This window comes from Mustela lutreola, chromosome 13, assembly GCF_030435805.1.
Source record: "Mustela lutreola isolate mMusLut2 chromosome 13, mMusLut2.pri, whole genome shotgun sequence".
NCBI lineage: Eukaryota > Metazoa > Chordata > Mammalia > Carnivora > Mustelidae > Mustela > Mustela lutreola.
In genome coordinates, this window is record NC_081302.1 from 67246946 (window position 1) to 67270943 (window position 23998).

The 23998-nt window shown below is 36.5% G+C and overlaps 1 protein-coding gene across 1 annotated transcript in view; it reads left to right on the forward strand.

Moving 5' to 3' along the window:
- Positions 1 to 2625: 2625 nt before the first annotated feature.
- The window catches only part of TRPC4 (transient receptor potential cation channel subfamily C member 4), a 208835-nt gene continuing 187462 nt past the window's right edge, over positions 2626 to 23998 (forward strand). Inside the window, exon 1 of the mRNA XM_059144454.1 lies at positions 2626 to 3467. The gene's annotated coding sequence lies outside the window, so the exon portion shown is untranslated. The remainder of the gene's footprint in view (positions 3468 to 23998) is intronic.

A 23998-nucleotide genomic window follows, 5' to 3' on the forward strand; every position in this document is an offset into this window, starting at 1 on the left:
CAGAACCCTGGGATCATGACCTGAGCCGAAGGCAGAGGCTTTAACCCACTGAGCCACCCAGGCAGCCCAGGATATAACATTTTCTTATAAATTTATTTGGCATCAATGAATTGCATTTTAAGTGAACTGCATTTGCAGGTTTGTGGAATGATGCCAAATTTGTATTTTAAAAATGTAAACAAAACCCACAAACAAACCTTCCTCCTTCTATTGCTGATGACTGTAATATACAGTTCACTGTGTTGCTTAAACAGATTTCAAATAATTTTCCTGTAATTGCTAATCATTTTAGTGGCATGAGGTTAGCAATCAATAATCACCTGAAACTGTTGAAAATAAGTTCCAGGATCAATAGAACATTCTTCTTCCCATGGAAACAAAGCTCACTCAGATGGCTATCCTCACTGCTCCTTTCTGTTTTGTATTTGTTGTAGAGTCACAGGCACATTTGTTACAGAAAAAACAACTTAAGGAAATAGACAAAATGTCTCTTACCAACATCATGACAGAGATGGCATTTGTTACAAAATACCTATCCAAAAGAGGCAGGAGGAGGTATACAATTTGGTTCAGGTGTTATATTTGCAAAATAGAGTTATTAATTTTTATTAATAAAAATTAAATTCTGATGAATAGCTATTAACAGTTTAACAGTTATTAAATTCTGATGAATAGCTATTAATAGCTACAGTTGTCACTGGTCCACCTTCTTTTTTTTTTTTAATTTTATTTATTTATTTGACAAAGAGACAGAGATCACAAGTAGGCAGAGAGGCAGGCAGAGGGAGAGGAAGGGAAGCAGGGTGTCTGGTGAGCAAAGAGCCTGATTGGGGCTTGATTCCAGGACCCTGGGATCATGACCTGAGCCGAAGGCAGAGAATTTAACCCACTGAGCCACCCAGGTGCCCCAGTCCACCTTCTTTTAAAAGTATTTTAAAATATATTACAAAGACATATACTTGTCTTGGTAAATGTAATTCTACTAGATTTTAAAGACACACTGAAATAGACGATGCAGAATTTTGTTTATCTGGTTGAGACAAAAGATTCCATTAAAATTGTTATCTTCATTTTTATTTCTTTAAGTACTGAAACATTTCAGTTACTGAGGATGAAGAGGAAGAGGAGTTATTTCCTGAAAAAAATATAAAAATATTTACAGTTGTATTGCATAAAACAGATTTTCATATATATTCCCCCTTGTTAAATAGAAAGCAGACTTGTGTTTATTATAAAGTTCATTACCATGTCTACAGAAAGATGTGTTGTTGCATATTTTAGAAAAGCCATCATTTAACATTAAGAAAGCTAAACAAAATATTTAAAGATGTTAATGTATTTTTGTGGTTAAGAGTCAAAAGAGATTCAGGGAAGAAGGGAATCCTTTTGTTGTCCTTGCCTTTGTTTTCTGGAGAGCTATTATAGGAACCAGGTTTGTCTCCTGTACTTCAGTATTTTGGAGGAGATGATCTAGAGGTAGTACTCCTAAAAATTTAGAACCGGTGTCAAGGCTGAGCTTGAGATAAACACAGGAGACGAGTAGTAAACGAGAGAGAAAGAGACATCTGGAAATTAGAAAAGTGATTTAAAAGAAGAAAGCAGCATGCACATCACACAAGTGGGTGATCTCTAGAGATATCCTCTTTATTCATGTAAATATCCCCCCCTCCCCAAACCCTCAACTCACGTGAACTAAAGAGGAAAGGAAAAAAAAAATGGGGGTGGGGGGAGATAACCAAGAAGGAAATTTAATTTTGCGCTTTGGAGTCTGCGTGTGAGTGCTGGCTTGCCGCCTACCCTCGACGTCCTTGGGGAATATTCCTTGGGAAGAAACTGGTGCTCCTCTCAGTCCGCTCAGCACCTATTCCAGGAAGGTGTGAGATCGCCTGGCTGGGACGGGAAGGAAGGGCTGCCACTCATCTGTTGCACAGCCCGAAGCTGGAGCAGGCGGCCGCTGAGACACGGTCGGCGACCCACCGCTCACCTCGGGGGCTTTCGGAAAATAAAGGAAATCAAGTAGAAACTGACGGTCCGCGGCGGACACTCCTTAGTTAAGATTCCGCATGGACGCCACTCTTCATTTTACAAACGGACTCTCAAGTCAGTGGGCCGTGACCAACCAAGGCTCCGTGAGTCACAAGCTGGGAACCACCACGTCTCGTTTACAGCAAGTAAGTTACTGCCAACTTTACCAATATATGGCATTTCCTCTCCGCACTTTGGTCTTATTTTAGTACGTGAATTCCACAGAGATTGGCCAAGAGATAACTTTTATCCTGAAATCTCAGAACGCTGATGCAAGCATCACACACACACACGCACACGCACACCCGCACACCCGCACCCCCTCCCCCTCCCCACTCACACACACACTCCCCACCTGAAGCCACCAAACCTCCCGCTCTGGGGCTGGTGCGTGTTTGGCGTTTTAATTTAATATTTGGAAACTTACTGAGTTCCTATGCTTGTTGGAAGGACCGGGCTGGGTGGGGGTGGATGGAACGCTGTGTCTCATCATTTATTCATTGCGACTGTCTCAATTGTTGACACTAGTGGCAAGCCGCAGACTCCGGCTCTAGCAGGGGAAGTCTGACACCTTGAGGACGGGAGAGGGGGTGCCGGGAGCCCAGAGGAGCCAGAGTGGGAGAAGCTTTGAGAGTTCCCGGGTGGAGGTGGGAGTGGGGGTTACTTTTTTTCAAGTCGGGCGACCTGCCGCCTGGGTGCTGGTTTACTGGTTTGGGGACAGAACGTTCAGGAGCCGGGTCCCCGCGCGAATTGAACTCCGACGTGTCTGCAGAGCCCGCCCAAAGACTAAAGGTGTCCGGCCGGCACCCAGGACCACACCGTGGGTTCTGGCCGCTGACTTGGCTGGACGACGGCCGGTGGGGTGAGCCCGCCTGCCCAACTAGCTGACCTCAAGGAGTTGGTCCAGGGAGGCGGCGGCTGTCTGGGGGCAGCAGAGCCGGGGACCCAGCGTCAGCGCCCGCCCGCGCGCGGGTCCCGTCCACCGCCACGCAGAGCGGTGCGTGGGACGCGCATCTTCACCCGCGGTCCCTACCCAGCAGGGTCTGTGCGGACCCTGAGTCAGGCAGCCGCCCGGGACGGAGGGCGGGGTGTCTTCCTCCCGGCTCATCCGCTGTCAGCCGTGGGAACGCTAACTTTATCCCGAGGGATCGGTGGGGGCGGGGGTGGGCGAAGTTCTCCTCCCCCGGATCTCACCTCCCCCTCCGGAGCTGCCCCTCCCCCGCCACCCATGGCACCGCTCTCAGAGCATCCTCACTCCGCCCAGTTCGGTGCCAGCTGCGTGGGCTCTAGCTTCGTGCGTTTTCCTTGGAATGCTCCAAAACTCGGCAGCGACTAAGGAAATCCCATTGGAATTTGCCGGGCGTGCTCTCACCCGGCATAGCACCCGCGCCGCATGTCCTTGGATCGATCGCTCTTCAGCCAGAAAATTGCCAACTTTGCAGGTAAAGAGGGTGTCGCCTCAGAGCTCCATTTGACCGGAGCTGCACCTCGCCTCCTTTCTGGGATCTCGGTTAAGTTTCTCAAGCAGCCTGGGAAGCCGGCTCCCTCTTGGGAGGCGGACATCCCTGGGGGGTTACGAGTTCAAAAGGCTCCGGCTGCTTGGTTTCTCTTTAAGGCTCCAGACCGGATTTGTGAAGCTTTTCTGTGGTTGACCTGGGCTGAGCGGGAGTTTGGGGATGCTTCTCAGCCTTTCAGTGCATCCAGCTTTAAAGCAGGGGAGAAGGCGAGGAGTGAACCCCTGGTGTGACTTATATGGTAAACAAAGCAGCTGCAGCCACGCCATGGTGCTGGGGAAGAAGGCTGTTTTTAGCCTTTTATGCGTTTGGGGAAAATGGAGATCTTGGTGGCCCCTGGGCATGCATGAGTGAGCCCTAGACTCGCTGGCACCCAAACTGGGGGAATGAAGAAAGGAAAGTGATCAATTTCCTGTCGATCAATTACACTCTGCGTCATTTTCATTCTCTATCAAGAAGCAGAAACACTTTTATCCGTGTTGCTGGACCAACGCTAGGGGATTCCTAGTCCGCTTGGCAACTGAAATTCCAATTAAGCCAATGACCCTGTTTGCTACTTGGGTAAATCACTGAGATTCACAGCACAACTTGTTGTTCCAGCTGTGAACTCAGCTGCCTTTTGTGACTAGAGACTAGAGAATACTGGCAAGGGATGGAAGATTTGGGAGAGATTGAAAAAAGGGAGCTCTTATCTTGTCTGTGTTCACTATATTGTATCCACTGTGATGCACCCTTGTTCACATGGTTTCTTAGGGAGACCCTTCCCATTAAATTCCACAGCTATAAAATGCAGCAGGTTGCTGCTGTTCACTGAGTAAGCACCAAGGCAGGGGAGTGGGAGGAGGCAGAGCAAGGCTTACTTGTTTAATTAAAAAATAAATTTGGAATAGACTTGTAAAACTAAAAAAAACAAACAAACAAACAAAAAAAAAAACAAAAACAAATCTTTCAGGTTTCATACAATTTCTGGCTTTTCAATCATTGTAACCACAACAGAACATACTACAAATTCTTTAAGAAAAATGGTTAACTAGGGTTTTTTTTTTTTAAATAAAACTATGAATTAGACAATGAGAGTAAGAAAGTGTGGGTGGATATGTTAAAACATTGAAATTGTCATCTCTGTTATGGTTTGCTATTTAAACTGACATTTGTAATACCTACTTCTAGTCACCCGGAGAAGCATCCCAGGAAATATTTCCCCTTAAGTATTGATGACAAAGAATCGAGATACACGGTTAACCAGTACTTCAGATATTAGAACCAAAATTCAAATAAGACATTGTTAAAGAAACACTTAAAAAACTGTACTTATGGATTAGTGCGTTTAAGCCAAATCAGCACATCAGTAGAAGTTAAATGGGCTTTATCAAAGTATTTTATGTAAATGGTTTATGTTAATAAAGGTTAGTGCAGGTAGAAAGAAAGCAAGCACTTACACTGCTTATGAATAAGAAAACATAGAGCTGGAGAGCCTTTCAATAGAGCTCTCATCAGAGCTCAGCCATTCTGTAAACTCGCTGTCGTGGAGTGAAGAGCTGAAAGATTTATGCCAAGAAAGTTACCCTCAACGAGAAACACTAACTGGTTAATGAGACTGAAACACAAGAGGTGCTTAATATTTGAGTGAGTAAATATAATGAATATACCATCAGATCACTAGACAGTTCAAACAAGGCAAAGTGAGAAGATGTATAATTGCAAATTTAGAAAAGTTCTTCTTCCTCTTAAGAACTTTAAAGAAACAACGAGTATTCATCAAAGCAGAAAGTATCTAAGCTCAACAGATAGAAGAAATGTCTCTTTAGTAAAACCTTTCAAACACTGACAATTTTTCTAAAAATCTCTGGTTTTGGAAAATAAGATGTTTTCCATTTACTTGCTTAGTGGTTCTCAAAGATTTATAAAAGGTAAAATAGATTTCCATTATATATAAGCTGTAAAATTTTGTAATTTTTATGATGTTTATTTTTCTGTTGTAGTTATTCCCAGAAGGTCAAGTTCAAATTCACAGAAAAACTGTGAGAAAACGAAAGTTCTCTATGAATTTTATGGCCACTTTGATGTTGAAATAGTAAGAGATCAAATAACTTTCCATGTAAGAAAACCTTAATTAATTCATGCTTTACATAAATAAGAAATATCTAAAACATTGCTATTATTCTTTCTGATTAGGAGAAATTAAAATATCTTACAGATCTTGTTCAGCACACACATTTTAAACTTTGAAACCTAAAGTCTGTTATAAGCACGATAAATTTTTGTTGAAGTAAAATAATAACCTTTAGGATATGCTGATTAACCCCCTGAATTAAAAATATTTTTATAAATATATTGTTGGGAATATTGGCATATTTTTATAACTGTATGTTTAATTGCCAGGATAATTTTTGGCAATTCAGATTACCAACATTACATTCAACAGTTAAAAGCTGATGTAATCTATCTTTTCTAATTACTTCATAGATTGTAACACAAAGATATACACACATCTGTTCAGTAGTTAAAATTTTGAATATCAATGCTCAAAAACATGAAAGATTCTAGAAATATAGATATACAAAAATTGCTGAACAGCATAGCTAGGACAGTAAAACAATAGACTGAATATTTTCTTGTGAAAAGATTTTTTTTTTTTTAAAGCAAGCTAGGTGACAGGAAATATAATAAATAATTAAATCTTTCTTTTACAAATTCATTATTGCTAAACATTTTATGAGATCAGATTCTTTTTTTTTTTTTTTTTTTTAAAGATTTTATTTATTTATTTGACAGAGAGAAATCACAAGTAGGCAGAGCGGCAGGCAGAGAGAGAGAGAGAGAGAGGGAAGCAGGCTCCCTGCCGAGCAGAGAGCCCGATGCGGGACTCGATCCCAGGACCCTGAGATCATGACCTGAGCTGAAGGCAGCGGCTTAACCCACTGAGCCACCCAGGCGCCCCATGAGATCAGATTCTAATGTGCATCTTTACTATCTACCTTGTATTGTCTGGGCTAAGTTGAAGCCAGTGCTCTTCACCTTCTTAATATCTATGGAAAACCACCCATAAGTATTTTGACTGTCGTTGAAAATGAGATTGAGGAGACAGCTCCCAATAAAAAACTTGCCTTTTCACTTGATATGCCCATCACCTCCCCACCACAAATACACATTACAACCGGTTAATTCAACCCCACTTCCATTGGACAGTTGCTTCTATCTAGTGGTGATGAAAAATTGCTTCAGAACTCTTTCCTGGGGCGCCTGGGTGGCTCAGTGGGTTAAGCCGCTGCCTTCAGCTCAGGTCATAGTCCCAGGGTCCTGGGATCGGGTCCCATATCTGGCTCTCTGCTCAGCAGGGAGCCTGCTTCCCTCTCTCTCTCTCTGCCTGCCTTTCTGTCTACTTGTGATCTCTGTCTGTCAAATAAATAAAATATTAAAAAAAAAAAAAAAAGAACTCTTTCCTGTCCTTATGATTTCTACTTCTCATCCTCCCAGATGCAATGATATCTCAATATTTCAAGAGATTTGAGAATATTTTAATCAGGGATAGAGTATCATGGCTCTATCTTTCTAATCAGCACAAATATAGACCTCATCTCTGAGAGCATTAGTACTGCCAAAACCACTCTATGATGATTTAGAGAAAGGAACCATTCATTCGCTAAACTGAAAATTAAAGACACATGCTTTGAAAATATACCAATTTAAAACTACGTTGTTCTCTGAAGTAGCCGGTAAATGAAGTGATCTATCTATATTTTTTTTACAAATCTCAGTGATCCTTTTGTAAGTTCAGTTTCACTTAAATAGGACACAAAAAAGAGAGAACGGTTTCAGTACTGGATCTGCTCTTGTAACTAAAATGTAGATGACATCCCACTAATATTAGTGTATGTTTTGTCTCCATTTAAAAAAATGTTTCCTTTGAAATACAGCAGTGTTATAGAGAAATGGCTTCCCGAGGAGCAAAAGATGCCATCTAGGCACGGTTTTACACATATAATTAGAAATGTTAATTAAAACATTAATTTAAAAATATGCCTTGATCGCTTCATCTAGCACACTGCATTCTTTTCAAGAAATGGTGAGTGTAATGAAGTAAATCAGATATGCATTCATCATATTCTGCTTGTCATATGCTATTGTATTCCTTAAATATGTTGAGAAAGTCAACATCAGTAATTTCCTTGAACAAATTTCATCAAAAGTTAAAACTTGCTGCAGACAGAAAACAGGAACTATTATGAAAAAATAAAGGAGAAAAAGGGAGGGGCCAATAATTATGGGTACTTGTGCGCTGGACACTATGCTCGGGACTTTTAAAAAAACTTCTCCTCTGGTTTATTTTCACATCTACCCTAAGACCCTATCCTAAACATCTACCCTAAAGGTATCATTGCCACTTTTTGAAGAATCTGAAAAGACTAAATTTCTAAAAAAAATCACAAAGCTGCTTTGTGGCAGAGTCAGGATTTAAACCCTTGTCTACTTGATTTTAAAACTGACACTCTTTTTACTTAATTCTTATGGTTTCTAAAATGAAATGAGTACTCTCCTAACAACATTCATGAATTCATGGTATCCCTATAGCTATTTCTTTAATTTTTTGAATGTTTTAACACTGGAACATAACCCCAGTGCGAGTTACGAAACAATACTCTGTTAACAAAGCTCTAAGAGGTTCAAAGCAGAGTGGGAGCCAAGCCATTCACCTTCAGCAGGTTCTCAGATTATTTCCTTTCTTCCTCTTGAATATCAGTGTAATGTTTATGGGAAGAAAAAAAGGTTTATTTTCATGGATAAAATTTAAGGTTATAATTTTTGTCTCTAAAGAGACATCAGATTACAAATGGTAAATACACAGGTCTCCTTCCAAACTTTGAAGCACCTCTAGGCTGTTAATAGAGTATCTTTGTTTATAGAAAATGCAGTCATGTTAAGACATGTTAGGTTTATGCTGCATCTTATCGATGGCATATAAAACTTCTAGACAAGTGTTTTGGACTTATTTTTTTTCTGAAATTTTAATTGCCTAATTATTTTTAATGTCCCTTGGTATTTAATCATACATCCCAGAAGGCATCTATCAGCTGGTAACACATTTTAAGAAATTGGCCACTTTTTTTTTTTTTTCAAAGATTTACCTGCAGTTAAAACAAATGTGATTATGTCCAAAGTCCTCTTGACATGGAAGTTTTAATGAAGTTTTAAGAATTTTGTTGAATATGGGTAATACCATTACAAAAATTAACACTGAAATGGTACTCATTCAGTAGATATTTATTGAATATTAGTAAGTGAATAATAGAATAATTAGATGAATGACACACGAACAAACCCTTCATCTTTGCATTTTCTGCCAAAGCTCCCTCTGTATATAATAAATTTTCCCTTATTGCCTCCTGTCAAAATGTTCTCCAGGCACTAAAGTCTAATTCACTACTGCTGTTTCCTTCCTGTCTCCAGGTGTTGCAAGTATAAATACAAGCACAACTCTTGTTATATTCTGACTTGCAGGTGTGTAAAGGTCTGTCTCCTGAACTAGACAGTAAACTCCGTTAAGAAACATAGAATATGCTCAAAAAATGTGTGAGTTTTTAACTGAATTAGACTGTCATAAATATTGTGCTTTTCTCATTGAGCATAGTTAACTTATTTCACAGTTTTATACTACTATAGTTGGCTAAATTTTGAGCATAATAAACATATAGATATACATAGAAAATATATATACTCTATACATAGTATATATAAATAGAATGAAGCCAGCTATAATAATGACATTTCATTTGCGTGATATATTGCATACTGTTGTTACTTCCTATGTTACAAAAATAATGAAACACAGTTACTCAGTGGATATAACTTCCAGTCGACTAGTTAGTTACTCCATAGTGCTCCCTTTCACAAGGTTTGTGTAACTAGTTATTAGTGTGTTTTAGTTCACCTGATGCTGTGCCACAGTTCTTCAGGGAGAGTTTTTGTCCCATGACACTGTGGGAAGTGTGGTCAAAGTTGAAAGGGGACAGATAGAAGTATTTCTCAGGAATACCAACAGAACTAAAGAAAGCCAGGGACTTCTGAGTGATTATATTCGGCAAATTAAGTTGAGAATTCATGTCAAAGACTTGACAAGTACATAATGTCCAATTGTGGGTGGCATGAGTTTTTTGCTTTTTTTTTTCTTTTGATCTTTTCATTCTACTTCATTGAGAATAAGATTGTTACAAATCAAGGTTTATGGAAAGTGTTCAGATACTCTGCTGCATTTTTCATGTATTGTATCTCTAAATGATAGTGGAGAAACTAAACAAACTAGATTCTGGATTATAGCTCATGGCACATTGTACTGTAATTTTCATTTTCACTGTATTTGAGCAATTAGTATTCAGTATATGCTTTTTGAATACATGAATGAAGTAAAGGAATGCATGGATGATTGGTCTGTTGTCAGCTGCTATGTTCAACCCCTATGTTTCAAATGCTATGCTTTCTAGTACGTGATCACACACCAATATGAAACTCCAAATGAGAGGAGATGAGAGGGCAGGCATGATGCATAGTGTACATTGAGTAAAGAATGGAGAATCCACTGTACTCCATAAATAGTAGCCATTTCCACTACTTATGACAGCACAGGTATCATTTTATGTAAAGATCTCCTTCATGCTAGGTGGGATGAAGCTACCTATCCTGAAGATCTCACTGAAGACTACATTTAAATGAACTCTCTTCTGTGATAGATGTAGTGTGACAAGCACAGTGTAATTGGGTCTTGTTTAATTTAATCTGGAGTCATACATATCTATATCTGCATTTAAACATAAACCTAAATTAAAAACTGAATTTTAAGTGCATTAATTATATATAATTTGTAAAATCTAAACTATACATGAGATACACTGTATAATAAATATATGATAAATTAATATAAATGTGATATTTTAATACATTTGTTTTTTATATGTAATCTATTTTACATATTAGAAACAGAGTGCACACATATCTACATGTGTACAAAATGTACATAACAAAAAAATTGAGGGACTGCTACTAGGTGATAAGGTCTTAAAGTAATGATCAGAATAATTATCAGAAACCATGGGATACAAATAGTAAAGTGCAAAGTAGCCCATCAGAGAAAAGTGAAGTTGTTTGCCAATATCAGTGTCCCTGTAGCATGGTTAGATATGTAATGAATGACTTGGAAGGTCATCTAATTCAAATCTTTTTTTAAGCAAGACTCTCAAATCGTACTAAATAATTTTTATAATATAATACATACACATATAATATTGTATATACACAAATATAGGGTGTTTTATTGAGGGCTTATTTAGTGCATGACGATCACTGTTCTAGATACTGGAAATACAGAGGCAGATGTTTTCCTGTTTCTTTCAGATTTCAAACAAAGGATTCTCATTAACTTCGTTATCATGCTCCAGTCTCCCATATTATTGTAGAGACATTGTACTATTTTATTGTTGACTGCTCTTTTCTTAGGAAAATAAAGAACTCACTGAGTAACTAAAACTCTTACTAAAATTTAATGTTTTTAGCCTGTACTTGTAATTTAAACAAAATAACATTGGGTCATATTACAAGAAATCCAAATACATCCTCCTAGCCTCAAACTACTATTTTCTTTAAGAATAGGATTTGGGTCTTCCAATTATAAATCTATGTTACATTCAAATAGCACAATAATGCTTTCCTTTTATATGTAGAGAGTGTTAAATTACCATTCAAAGACTATGTATTTTAGGAAGTCAGTGGATTCCAAAGTGTTGATGGATTTATGGTAATACATCCACATGTTATCCAATCTTCCTTAGAAGCGATGAAGCAAACATAAGCAGCCTGTTTTAGATCCAGGGATATAGTACTTTGGATGCTCAGGTCTACCTTTTGCCTTGGGATGTAAAAAAATCTTGGCTCAAGATATTCTTGAAAGGGTAGCTCCATTCTAGAATCATCTAGAAGTTCTTAGTATCCACTACTAATGTTTCCTAGCTGACTCCTGTCTATAGCTGAGAATGTACTGAAAATCTAGAAACAGACCAAGTTTCTTATGGTCTGAAATATTTGGAACAAAGAAAGGGACTGGACTAGCTACCTTAATCTTTGATTTTAAAAAACAAAAAAACAAAAAAAAACACTTTGTGCAACCCCTTTTTTTGCCAGAATTTTTGCTTTTGGAGAGTCTTCATGTGAAACAATCAGAGTGCCTACCTCTAAGCCTCTGAGAACCTCCATAGTTAAGGAGAAAGAAATATTTCTAAAGAACAGTCAAATTTCAGGGTTATTATTGCTCTGTAGGGTATTAAATAATTGCTTTGTAACTTAAAAAAATAAGATATGTCTCTATACATGTGCTAAATAAAAAGAAAGTGTTGGCAAAGGCAAAAGACTTATTTGCTTATCTAGTTCATTTTAACCTCACAGTTTAACATTCTGATTTGTAATGTGCAAGGTACTTAGCTGAACGGCATACTTTCATTTAGCACTCCAGCACGTTCTTGGAACAAAGTGAACCAGCAAATGATTTTGCCCTTTCCTGAATAAAAGAAGGTTTAATGAAAATACATTTCATTATAATAGTATACTTATGATAAGGAATTTTTCCCAACATACAAAATATCAACAACTTTAACTTGAAGAATAAAAGCTTATTTCTATTCTCTTGTACTTAGCAATGAACCACTAAAAGCAGAGTTTAAAACATAACTTTCTAATATACTTAAATACTTTCTTGTTAGTTATTATACTGCTGAATTGAAATATTGGGTACAGTTAAAAATCGAAAATTGCCCCCTTTAAGGTTAATAGTTAATTGTAATAATTTTTGATATCTGTTTTATGTTATAATATTTTAGCCTCTGATTTTATTTTTTTAGCCTCTGGTTTTTTATAATATAAATATTTGTGAAGTAAAAATAGAGACAGAGGACAATCTGAGAGGTAAACAATTTGAATATTTGAAATAATCCATTGTTGAATAATCTAGTGTATTTGAAACATAATTTTTATTCATTTCAGTTTATTTAAAGAAAGCTATTTGAAAGCTGAGCTACATTCTTACTATGCTCCTGGTCCTGAGACTCAAAATAAAATCTCATCTGTAAAAATATACCAGGATAGTGTGTCAAATATTTAATGTAATTAAAGAGAATCTCTAACTACTCATAAAAGCATTAGCTTTTAGAAGTGTTTTGAGGTCTGCCAGAATTTATTTTGATTATTTATTTTAATCAAAATGAAATGGATGTACAAGTATGGCAAAGACAGTGGCTGCACAAAGAGTTTCATACACTCTTTGGTTCATTTCCAATGCAACATTCAGTCGTCATTATTGTTTGTACTTCAGTTCTCTACCAACAGATGGGCTTCCTGTTTGAGGCTGCACCCTCATGGACAGGAGGCTTATGACAGAGGAGTTGCCATATACAAATTCACAATCCCTGCTGGTTCACACAGACCAGGGTGCTTCCATATATAGATAGCGAGTATGATGAACATTTTTTTTTCTGAACATGTACAAAATTGTGGTAATATCCTTATTCATGGTTGAACTATGACTTATGATAAAATACCATTAATCGTTTTTTTTCTTTAGGTTAGAGATAGAAGTTTCTTTCTAATATATTTAAGAAAATTTGATATTAGGAAGGATTTAAGCAAAAGCTTTTTAAGGAAGGAGATTTCATATTGTCACATTCTCCCTTGATAAATAGAGAAAGGCACAAGGAATTTAATCTATTGTGTTTAAGAAAAAGGAGTAATCGCGTTCTCTGTTTTTTTATGAGGAGAAAATCATTACATAATTGGTGCTGGGATTTTTTAGCCATTTTTTTTTTTTTGGTTTACACTAAAATGAATATAATTTTAAGAATAAATACTAACAATAGTTACTATATGAATATTTTCAAATGTCTTTTGTGAAACATCAAAATACTTAACACACGTGATTGATTCATTAATCATAGATAATCATTTATTTTAAAAAGAATTTAACATTTTAATTTTAAATCATGTAAAAAGTACTTTCATTTCTTAAAAATTTTGACAGTACTTTGAAAGTGTTTACCAATTATTTGAAATATAAATGTAAGACCAAACACTATAAAATATTTATCTGACTTTTGATGAACTGTTGTCTTTGTTTCTTGCCCTAGAGTGTGTTGAAGTATGTGTGAGGGAAAGTGTGTTTATCTTTAATTAAAATAAAATATGCATATGCTTTTGGGGGCTAGTGAGGCTCAGCTGGATAAACTTAATTTTCTCTTCTTTCCAAGAATAATTATAAATCTGTTTTATTTTTAGTTTTAGTTTTCTCTTTTATTTTTATAATCGCATATATTGCACCTGCTACTTTTGGATGCCCTCTCTTCCTTCTGTGGAGAACCAAGAGTTCTCATTGGCATGTTTAGTGTCAGTATGTTGGCAATAAATTTTTTCAGTCTTTGATTGAAAATGTTTTTGTTTTCACCTCACTTATAATGCTGTTTTAGAGTATTCTAGATTGGGAATTATTCTCTTTACATATATCACCCAATTGACTTTCAACTTCCATCATTTCTGATGAGAAGTCAGCCATCAGTCTGATGGTTGCTCCTGAGAACAGCATGTTCTTTATTTTTTTTGTTGTTGTTGTTGCTTTTATGTTTTCTCTTAGTCTTTTGTTTTTGTAGTCTTATAATTTTGTTTTGTAGTCTTACATGATTTCTTTGGATTTCCACTGCTTGACATTTGGAACATTTCTTTAAAATCTTCAGATACAGTTTTGCACTTTCCGTTCTTCTCCCTATGGCCTCCAGTTACACATTTTTACCGTTTTACTCTGTCATATATCTAGCAGTCTTTTAATTCTTTTAAAATGTATTTTCCATCCATTTTTTCTCTTTCTTTTGTAATCTGGATATTTTTTGTAGCCTTATTTTCCCATCCATGAGTCCTTTCTATTGTTTTTACTATGTCCTATCTGCTGTTAAACTCATTTGTTAAGTTATTAATTCTAATTATTACATTTTTCACTTTCATTATTTTAATTTGATTTTTAATAGATTTTAGATTCCTCATAAAATTTTCAATTTTTCCATCTCATTTCTGAATATTGTTGAATAACACATTAAGTTTAAAGTTGGAGGCTAATAACAACAATAACAAGGCTATGTGTTAATCCCTTTCTCTTAATTTTTACTAGAATGCCTCACATTTTTTTATTAAAGGTGGAAAATGTGTATCACAAATTGTAGAAATAAAATTATAGAAGCTTTACTATCTCCTCCCAAAGAGGATAAACCCTACCCTCTGACAGGCAGCCAGGATGGGAATAAACCTCTTAATCCAGTCACAAACTAAGCTGTTTAGAGGCTAATTTTCAAACTTTGGAAGATTCTATGAATCCCTAGTTGTCCCAACTAATATGCTGTAGTGTTTGAGGGTCTAAGAACTTTGGAGTTTGGTAAGACTACTTCTCATTGCAGGTTACAAAAAAATGAATTTTGTCTTTGAATTTGTGTGAGATTGATGAATACTTTGCTCTACTTTTCAGCAGCTTTCTGAAAAATATCTTACTTATTTTCTTGCAGAGCTTAAGATTTTAACAAAATGCTTTGAGAAGAGTTATTGAGTGTGACACTCACTTCCATCTGTCTTCCTTTTTACCAGAATATAGGAACCTTGTATAAATGCCTTGAGGGGAAATTTGGTTTGTAGAAGGTCAGTTCACCTGTCTACGACTTCTATCGGGAATCTTGGCTCCCCAAGTCCTAGTTAGGTTTGCAACAGTTCTTTAGACAGAGGTTTGTTTGTTTGTTTGTTTATATTTGTCCAGCTTTTCTAAAAGCTATCAGAAGGAACCTTGATCCACTATATGTCATTCCATCATAGTTAGAGACACAAGTCTTCTTTTATATTTTTATTTTAATCATGAAAAATTCAGTCAAAATATTTAAAAAGAAGAAACTATACTCATACACTATAGTATAGATATGTAATTGTACCCATAGTGAGATGAATGTAACAACTACAAAAGAGCTCTGGAATTTTTAACCTTATTTATTTGTGTATTCATTCATTTATTTATTTGGATAACAACATTATTCTTGAAGAATTAGTAAGTGTTTGACATTAGTAACTAAACAACCATTTTAAAGTATTTTGTATAAAAATAATAAATTCTAAACAAAACTGTATTAATCTGGCACAAATCAATTATAATTTAGTTCTAATTAATAGCTCTTTCTTACTGAACAGCAAATACACTATTAACTGCAGAAGAAGTAGAGGCAATATAGTGCAGTAGCAATTTGACCTCTTTATCGCTGAGGTGAGATTTTTTTCAGGCCGCGGTTTTCTAAGTAATCTTCATTTCTTCCACTTGAAGTCCATTATAAAAATGCTATTGCTTATTACTGTTTGTTATAGTTATAACTATTACTGTTAAAATTACCTAAGCCCTGACATATTTCCTTACAGTTGTTCTGCAGACAGACTACATTACTATATTATGCCAGATAATATAACTTGACATCATCAAACCTGCTATTGAGACATTTTTCTGATTTTCTCATCAGTATTATTTCAGCATATGATTAATATATCCGCTACTTGTTTTCGTTTGATCCTAGTCAGACTTTGTTTACCCTGAGATGTGCATTTGTCTATTTTAAAAAATATTATAATTTTAGTCTTTGCTAATGGGATGCAGGAGTGGATGGGGCAATGCTGAATTCCCATTACAGACTTGACCATGGTTGGATCCCAACACAACATGATGTCAGCTCTGGCCTGGTAGAAGTTCTCAATGCTGAATCTTTTGGGTCTAGAGAATCAAATTTTTTTTCACAACCTCTTCTTCTTTAATATTGGCTTTATGTGCATTGGAGCCCTATTAGATGGCCTGAGTAAATTTTGCTAAGAAGATAGTGAGGAGTTAGATTTAGTTTTAGTCCCAGTACTGATCAGTTGTGTCTTAAAGGGAAATCCACATTTGTCCTTTGGCTGAAATTCCTAACCTGTTCCTCAACACAAAATCTGATGCCATGGTTATGACCATGGTCCTCAACACTACCTCTCCCACCGTAGAAAGGACTTCATCTCATGATCAACAGCAGGTACACCATTCTGAGATTCAGGAGAACCCATCTTAAAGCCAGGCTTTCCCTTCCAGTGGAGCATCTTGGCCACTACCCCTGAGATTCATCCAAGTTTTTGTGTACATCAGTAGCTTATTCTTTTTCATTCCTTAATAGTCCATGGTTTGAATGAAATAAAATTTTCATATCAATGGGATAACAACAAGGGAGGCTAGAAGGTATAATGATCTAGGATCTCATTTTCCCCCTGAGCTACCTTCTTATCAGACTGAGCCTCAGCAGCTGAACACCCAGTCTCCTACCCTGGAACCCCAGAGAATTCATGTAACTGTGGGAATCCAGGTCTTTGTGACAGACTGTAATGGGACTTCAGACAATACCTTGGTACATCTGAGGGAGGTAACCAAGCTTCCCCATAAGTTTTGGTGTGCCGTCTGGAAGACTTTGGGGCTATAATCCAAGACAGTCCTTGAGGAAAGAGCAGATATTGGAGGTCTCTCAAATCTGATTCAGAGGATCATCTTATTTCTGTGTCACAGACCTATAAGCAAATACTTTAATTCTTAATTCTTAGTGACCTGAGTACTTTCTTTTTTCTTCACACGTTGTGTAGATTTGCCGGAAATCATCATGTGACTTTTATCTGTACTCATGACTAAGAGCACCTCCTTAGAAGCCTCCCTAACCTGCTTGAAGACTTTCTTGGAAAATGACTTCAGTGACCTTTCAGTCGTCTTCTAACTGGATCTTTTTCCTAGATGATAGCATGGGGGTTGAGGTGTGACACTGGAGGGGCGTACTATGCTTTCCTTCTCATCTTCATAGTGATGTTGTCAAGGCTCCTCTATCTCTTGACATGCTCTCTGTGAAAACCATGTGCTCTGCAGGCAACAAGAATGGTGTGGACAAGGAAGAAGTCGGGAACCTGAACACCTTCTCTCCTCCAAGCATTCCCATTTCCCCCTACCCTCCCTGTCCACTCTTTTTATGTACTATGATGGTCCATAGATGCTGCTGTGTATGTAGATTTGCAGTTTGTATATTAAAGATTTTTCTATTTAAATTTCTTAAGGCCAAAAAAATTTATACCGTACATATTTTTCTTTACAAACGTCAATTTCAAGACATACTTTCATAACTACATAATGTCAAACCTTCAAGACTGAAAACCTCTTTGAACCATTAAAGTAGATGAGATTTTAACCTTACTGAGTTCAGTTTTTTTTTGAGTATTTTCTGAAAAGCAACACACCTAATACAATTTTCCTTCACATTTTTTTCTCATCTCTTATTCTGTGATACTGCACTGGAGTATCACAGCATAAGTGCAATCCCCCGAATACACAATTACCAATGCTAAGTCGCTAGCTGACTTTTAATGATTCTGGGAAGCTAAGCTAAGAACATGGGAAGTTTAAGATGCTCTTTTACTGGCTAGAATAAAGTTTTCCAACTTTTTTCTGAAAACAGTAGCAAAGTAGTATGGGTTAGCATTTAATGACTGCTTAGTCTATGGTAGGCCCTGGGTTGGTTGGTTTACTTATATTGTTTTATTTTATTAGCTTCATGATAACTGTCATTATCTTCATTTTAGAGATCAGGAAAATAAGTCACATAAGTAGTATATGGTATCACCCTGTATTTAACCCAAATCCTACAAATTCCAAAACCAAGTCTCTTAACAATTACACTATAAGGCAAGTTTGAAATCTGGGGCATTTTTCTCACTCTACCCCTGTAAATTACTAAGCAGCCTCTACAACCCTTTTCTTCTTTATTGGTCTTAGTATGTATGACACCATGTTTCCAAAGCTTTTAAGATTTTATAGCACTTGCTAAGGTACTGACTTTATAAGGACTGGTTTTAAATTCAATTGTACAATGCCTAAAGAAACACGGTGTCCTTATTTCTTTTTTCATGTCTCATTCTTATTTATCAATGTCAATTTCAGGAAGAATCACCAAATTTTTATCTTTATTCCTCCTTTTCAAGTATATTTTAAATATGATTGTTACAAGGTCTGCCTCTTGATTTATATTTTTACTTTATTTTATAGACACCATCTCTAATATCCAGAAACCATTCATTTGTTTTCCATCACTGTAATTTGTCATTTTGAGAATATAATTGAAATCATAATATTTGATTTGTGGAGATTGGCTTCTTTCACTCAAGATAATGCCCTTGAGATCCATACAAGTTGTGTGCAAAAATAGTTTGTTTCTTTTTTTTTTTATTAATGGGTAGTATTTCAGGTGTGGATGAATCACCCATCATTTAACCTTTCTTACATTGAAGGACATCTGGGTTGTTTCCAGGTTTTTGCCATTACCAATAACACTGCTATAAACATTTGTGTACAGATTTTTGTGGGAACATAAGTCTTCATTTATCTGGGAAATGTGCCCAGAGTGTAATTGTGAGTCATATGTTAGTTGCATGTTTAGGATTTTTAAAAAACTGCCAAACTGTTTTTTAGAGTTACTGTACCACTTTACATTCCTACTAGCAATGTATGAATGATCTAGTTTTTCCATATCCTTAAAGATCAGGGTGTGGTAACATAGGATAAAGTAGCATCCTTACCGATTATTACTTAAGTCATTCCTCTATTAGTGACATCTTATTGTATTAATTTGCATTTATCCAATGGCTAATGATGTTAAACATCTTTTTATTTGCTTGCATCTATATGTTTTTAGTGGAATATCCCTCCATGTCTTTTGCACATTATCTAATGTTTTATTTTTGTTTTAGTTTTCAGTGTTGAGCTTTGCAAGTTCTTTATATATTTAAATAATGATCATTTATCCAATATAGTTTGCCATTATTTTCTTCAAGTCTGTAGCTTATTGTGTCATCCTCTTGACAAGATCATTTGTAGAGCAAATGTTTTAATTTTGTTGAAATCCAACATATGACCTCTTTCTTTCATACCACATTTATTTTTTAAAAAGGAAAAAAAAGAAGGCATGGGGCACCTGGGTGACTCATTTTGTTAAGTGCCTGCCTTTGGCTCAGGTCACTATCTCAAGATCCTGCGATAGAGCCCCACATTGGGCTTCGTACTCAGTGGGGAGTCTGCTTCTCCCTCTCGCTCTCTCCCTCCACTCTGCTCATGCTTGCTAACTCTCTGTCTCTCAAATAAATAAATAAAATCTTAAAAAAAAATAAAGCATAGAGAAAACAAGGGATTCCCCAAATTCTCATAGCAAACCAATTTGTTGCCTCAAACACTTGCTTCTAATTACAGTGTTCTATTGATGAGTATCTCAGTGATTCTGTCCCTGTCTATCTGCTCACCACTAGACTATTGGTATTTCTGTTGACATAGAGGTTTAGAAGAAGGTAAAAATTTATCTTGCATATTCTTTTTTTTTAAGATTTTATTTATTTATTTGACAGACAGAGCAAGTAGGCAGAGAGGCAGGCAGAGAGATAGAGGAGGAAGCAGGCTCCCCACTGAGCAGAGAGCCCTATGTGGGGCTCGAGCCCAGGACTCTGAGATCATGACCTGAGCTGAAGGCAGAGGCTTTAACCCACTGAGCCACCCAGGCGTGCCTATCTTGCATATTCTTATACACTTGCTTATTATGACCCTCTGTAAATTATCTGTTATTATATACCATTAAGCACAATTTCAGCTGTTTTTTTTATTTTATTATGTATCATTTTTAAAGTATTGATAATTGGTGTAGGACCTACTAGAAACGTTATAAAGTAGAAAACATATAAGTAAATTTGTAGCTCACTGAAGTCAGAAGGTAGAAATTAAAATGAAGAGAGAACATTAAATACTAATTTATGAATATTTAACTAATAGTACCCTAAAATATACAGTCGTTTGGGCCATATGAAACTGCCTATATTTAATCATTTTTTCACACAGCAATTCATGATTCAACCAGATACTAAAATAATTATCATCATTAGATTGCTAAAGGGAAGAGGTTGGAAAGGATAAGAAGAGATGGTGTAGGTGAACTAAGCCTTTATCGTTCATAGCAGAACATCAATATGTGTCTAAAGAATCACATTAAAATATTTTTCTTACGAAGTTTCTCCTTATAAGTATTCACTTTCAGACCTAATTCATCTTACAAACTGAAAGTATATGTATCATTTTACCAATTTCTCTTTATGTACCCCGCCTTCACCCCACAGGCCCTGGCAACCACATTTCTACTCCTTATTTTTATAAATTTGACACTTTAAAAAATAAATTTATTTATTTATTTATTTAACACGGAGAGAGAAAGATCACAAGTAGGCAGAGACACAGGTAGAGAAAGAGGAAGGGAAGCAGGCTCCCTGCTGAGCAGAGAGCCAGATGCAGGGCTAGATCCCAGGACCCTGGGATCATGACCTGAGCCAAAGGCAGAGGCTTTAACCCACTGAGCCACCCAGGTGCCCCTAAATTTGACACTTTTTTCAAAATTCCACACATATGTGGGAGCATGCAGTATCTGTCTTTCTCTGTCCAGCTTATTTCACTTGGCTTAATGCCATCAAGGTCCATCCACGTTTTCTCAAATGTCAGGATTTCCTTCTTCCTTATGGCTAAACAATAGCCCATTGTGTGTGTGTGTGTGTGTGTGTGTGTGTGTGTGTGTGTGTGTGTTGTGTGTGTGTGTGTGTATCACATCTTCTTTATCCATTCATCCCTTGATGAGCACTTAGATGATTTCTGTAAGTTAGCTATTGTGACTAATGCAGCCATGAAAATGGGAGTAAAGGCATTTGGTGTTCTCTTTTCATTTCCTTTAGATATATGCCCAGAAGTAGGACTGCTGATCATATGGCAGGTCTATTTTTAATTTTTTTAGGAAAAAACTGTATGTTTTTAAGTAAATACTTCTGATATCTTCTTTTATATTTGCACTAAAGATTCCTAATTGTAATAATCCTTTTCATTTGAAGCACTGACTTTCTGAGGTCTATTGTCTAAAACAACTGGAAATATTTTTTTCCTGTGCTACCAAGTACCTGACAACAGTAGTGGTGAAAAAACAGAATTAAATAATTGATATGGTTTCTTCTGGAATCAACCTCTATTTGATTTGATTTGATTTCCCTTCCCAGCATTTTCACTGACATAACCTGTCAACAAAGTTGTAGAGTAAAACAAAAACATCAAGACACAAGAAAATGCATATTATTTTCTGCTTGCAAAAATTCTGCTTAAGGTAAAATTTGTCTGAAAATTAATTATTGATGGTCTGACTAATAAAAAGATCACATTTCAGACTCAAATGTGATTGATTTTACAGTAAATTACCCCAGGAGAATGGAATGTTCTGGTTGATGGAATATTATGGTTAACAGCATTTGAGAAAAACGATAGCATTATGACACACTTTCACACATTTCAGTGAATGTCTGTCATTTGAATTGTGCTAAACCATCCTAGCTGTGTGGAAGGAAGTGATTAAAAGCCTCAGATTTGATGTTACAAAGACCTCAGTTAGAATTCTGGCCCTCACATTCACTACTTGGATAACCTTGTATAAATTACTTAATATCTCTGCTCCCCAGATTTATCATCCATAAACTGAGGATAAAAATATCCAACTTACCATGCACTTAGCAAGATATGTGTGTGTGTGTGTGTGTGTGTGTACATATATATATAACTTTTCGTTGAAATCATGCTTTTTTGAACGGTTAGAGATGTAGGTTAACACTAGATATGACTGCATTATGAAACAAGTGACGCCCTTGACTGTAACCATGTCATGCAAGCTTTAGAGAGAGAGAATGAGATGTGATCAGAGTACAGTTTTAAAGACCAGGAACTCATGGCTTCTGTTAAAGCCCTTCCCACTGTTTTGCAGTGAAGTAAGGATGCCTCTGAATGGAGAGAGTCAAGGAAAAGAATGCACTTGATGGCTCCATTAGAGAGCATGTAGAGCTATAAAGTATCAAGATATCCTTCCTGGTGGTGGCAATCCCAGCAAATTCTTCTGGGTACTGGCCTAGTAGTGATAGCAATAATATTAGTGGTTAGTATTTGTTGAACACATATTATGTGCTCAAAACACTGAAACTTTCATGCATATTACGTAATTTAATTCCCACTTTAGCTTTATGAGATAAGTTCTGCGAACATCTCGACAGTGGCTAGGAGCATGACATCAGACTTACTAGGTATCTCAGCTCTGTCACTAACTAGCTATGTCACTTTGAGATAAGTTATTCATTAAATTTAAGGCCCTATTTCTTCTTCTATAAATGGAGAGTATTTTGACCATTCTATCATGGATGAGGGCACTAGGACTTCAATTGTCAAGGCCTTGCAGAAAGCATGCGCTAGTCTAGAATATTAACCTCGGTGTATATATTCCTAACTTACCCTCGGTACTTCTTGTATAAGAATAAAGACCTATACTTAAAATGTGGTACATAGAAAAGTGGATGTTGTTTATTGTCTATATACTAATTTGTGTCAGGGCAAAGAAAAAGCTTGTTGTATATTCAGTTGTATACAACTGAATCACTTTGATATTTTTTCTTTTCAAATAGAAAAAAAAATCTAAATTTTTCATTCTATAAAAAAATAGGTAACACACCACCTGAGTTATTTCATTCAACTGACATGTATCTGAGTAATTACTAAGCACAAGACAGTATTTATTTAGACTGTAATCCAAGAGCCTTAACTCTGCCACTGTGATATTGCAATTCAATGTTTTCTTTAAAAAATTGATCTAGCATCTAGATCAGAGCACATCAGATTGCTGGGTTATGCCCTAGAGTTTCTGGTTCAGTGGGTCTAGGGTAGAGCCTGGGAATTTGCATCTCCAGCAAGTTCCCAGGTGATGTCGATGCTTCTAATCACACACTAAGGACCACTGCTCTGGATCAGTGGTTTTCCATCTCAACATTGTAGCATTCTTATGTGATCAGATGTAAAGTTTAGTGCAAATAATTCATTATTAGATATAAAATAGCAGTGTTTGGAAGAGGTATGACTAAACATTGGAGCTTATTTATATTTACCTTAATAATGTCACTTCTAATATATAAATCAGTCTTGGGAATTGGGCATAGGAATATACCACGCATACGAATGTCACCCATCTTGTGTGTTGATTTGAAAAATAAGTTTGAGGGGCGCCTGGGTGGCTCAGTGGGTTAAGCCGCTGCCTTCGGCTCAGGTCATGATCTCAGGGTCCTGGGATCGAGTCCCGCATCGGGCTCTCTGCTCAGCAGGGAGCCTGCTTCCTCCTCTCTCTCTGCCTGCCTCTCTGCCTACTTGTGATCTCTGTCTGTAAAATAAATAAATAAAATCTTCAAAAAAAAAAAAAAAAAAGAAAAGAAAAATAAGTTTGAGAGTAGGTAGAGTACAGACATTTAAGTTATCTTCCACTTTC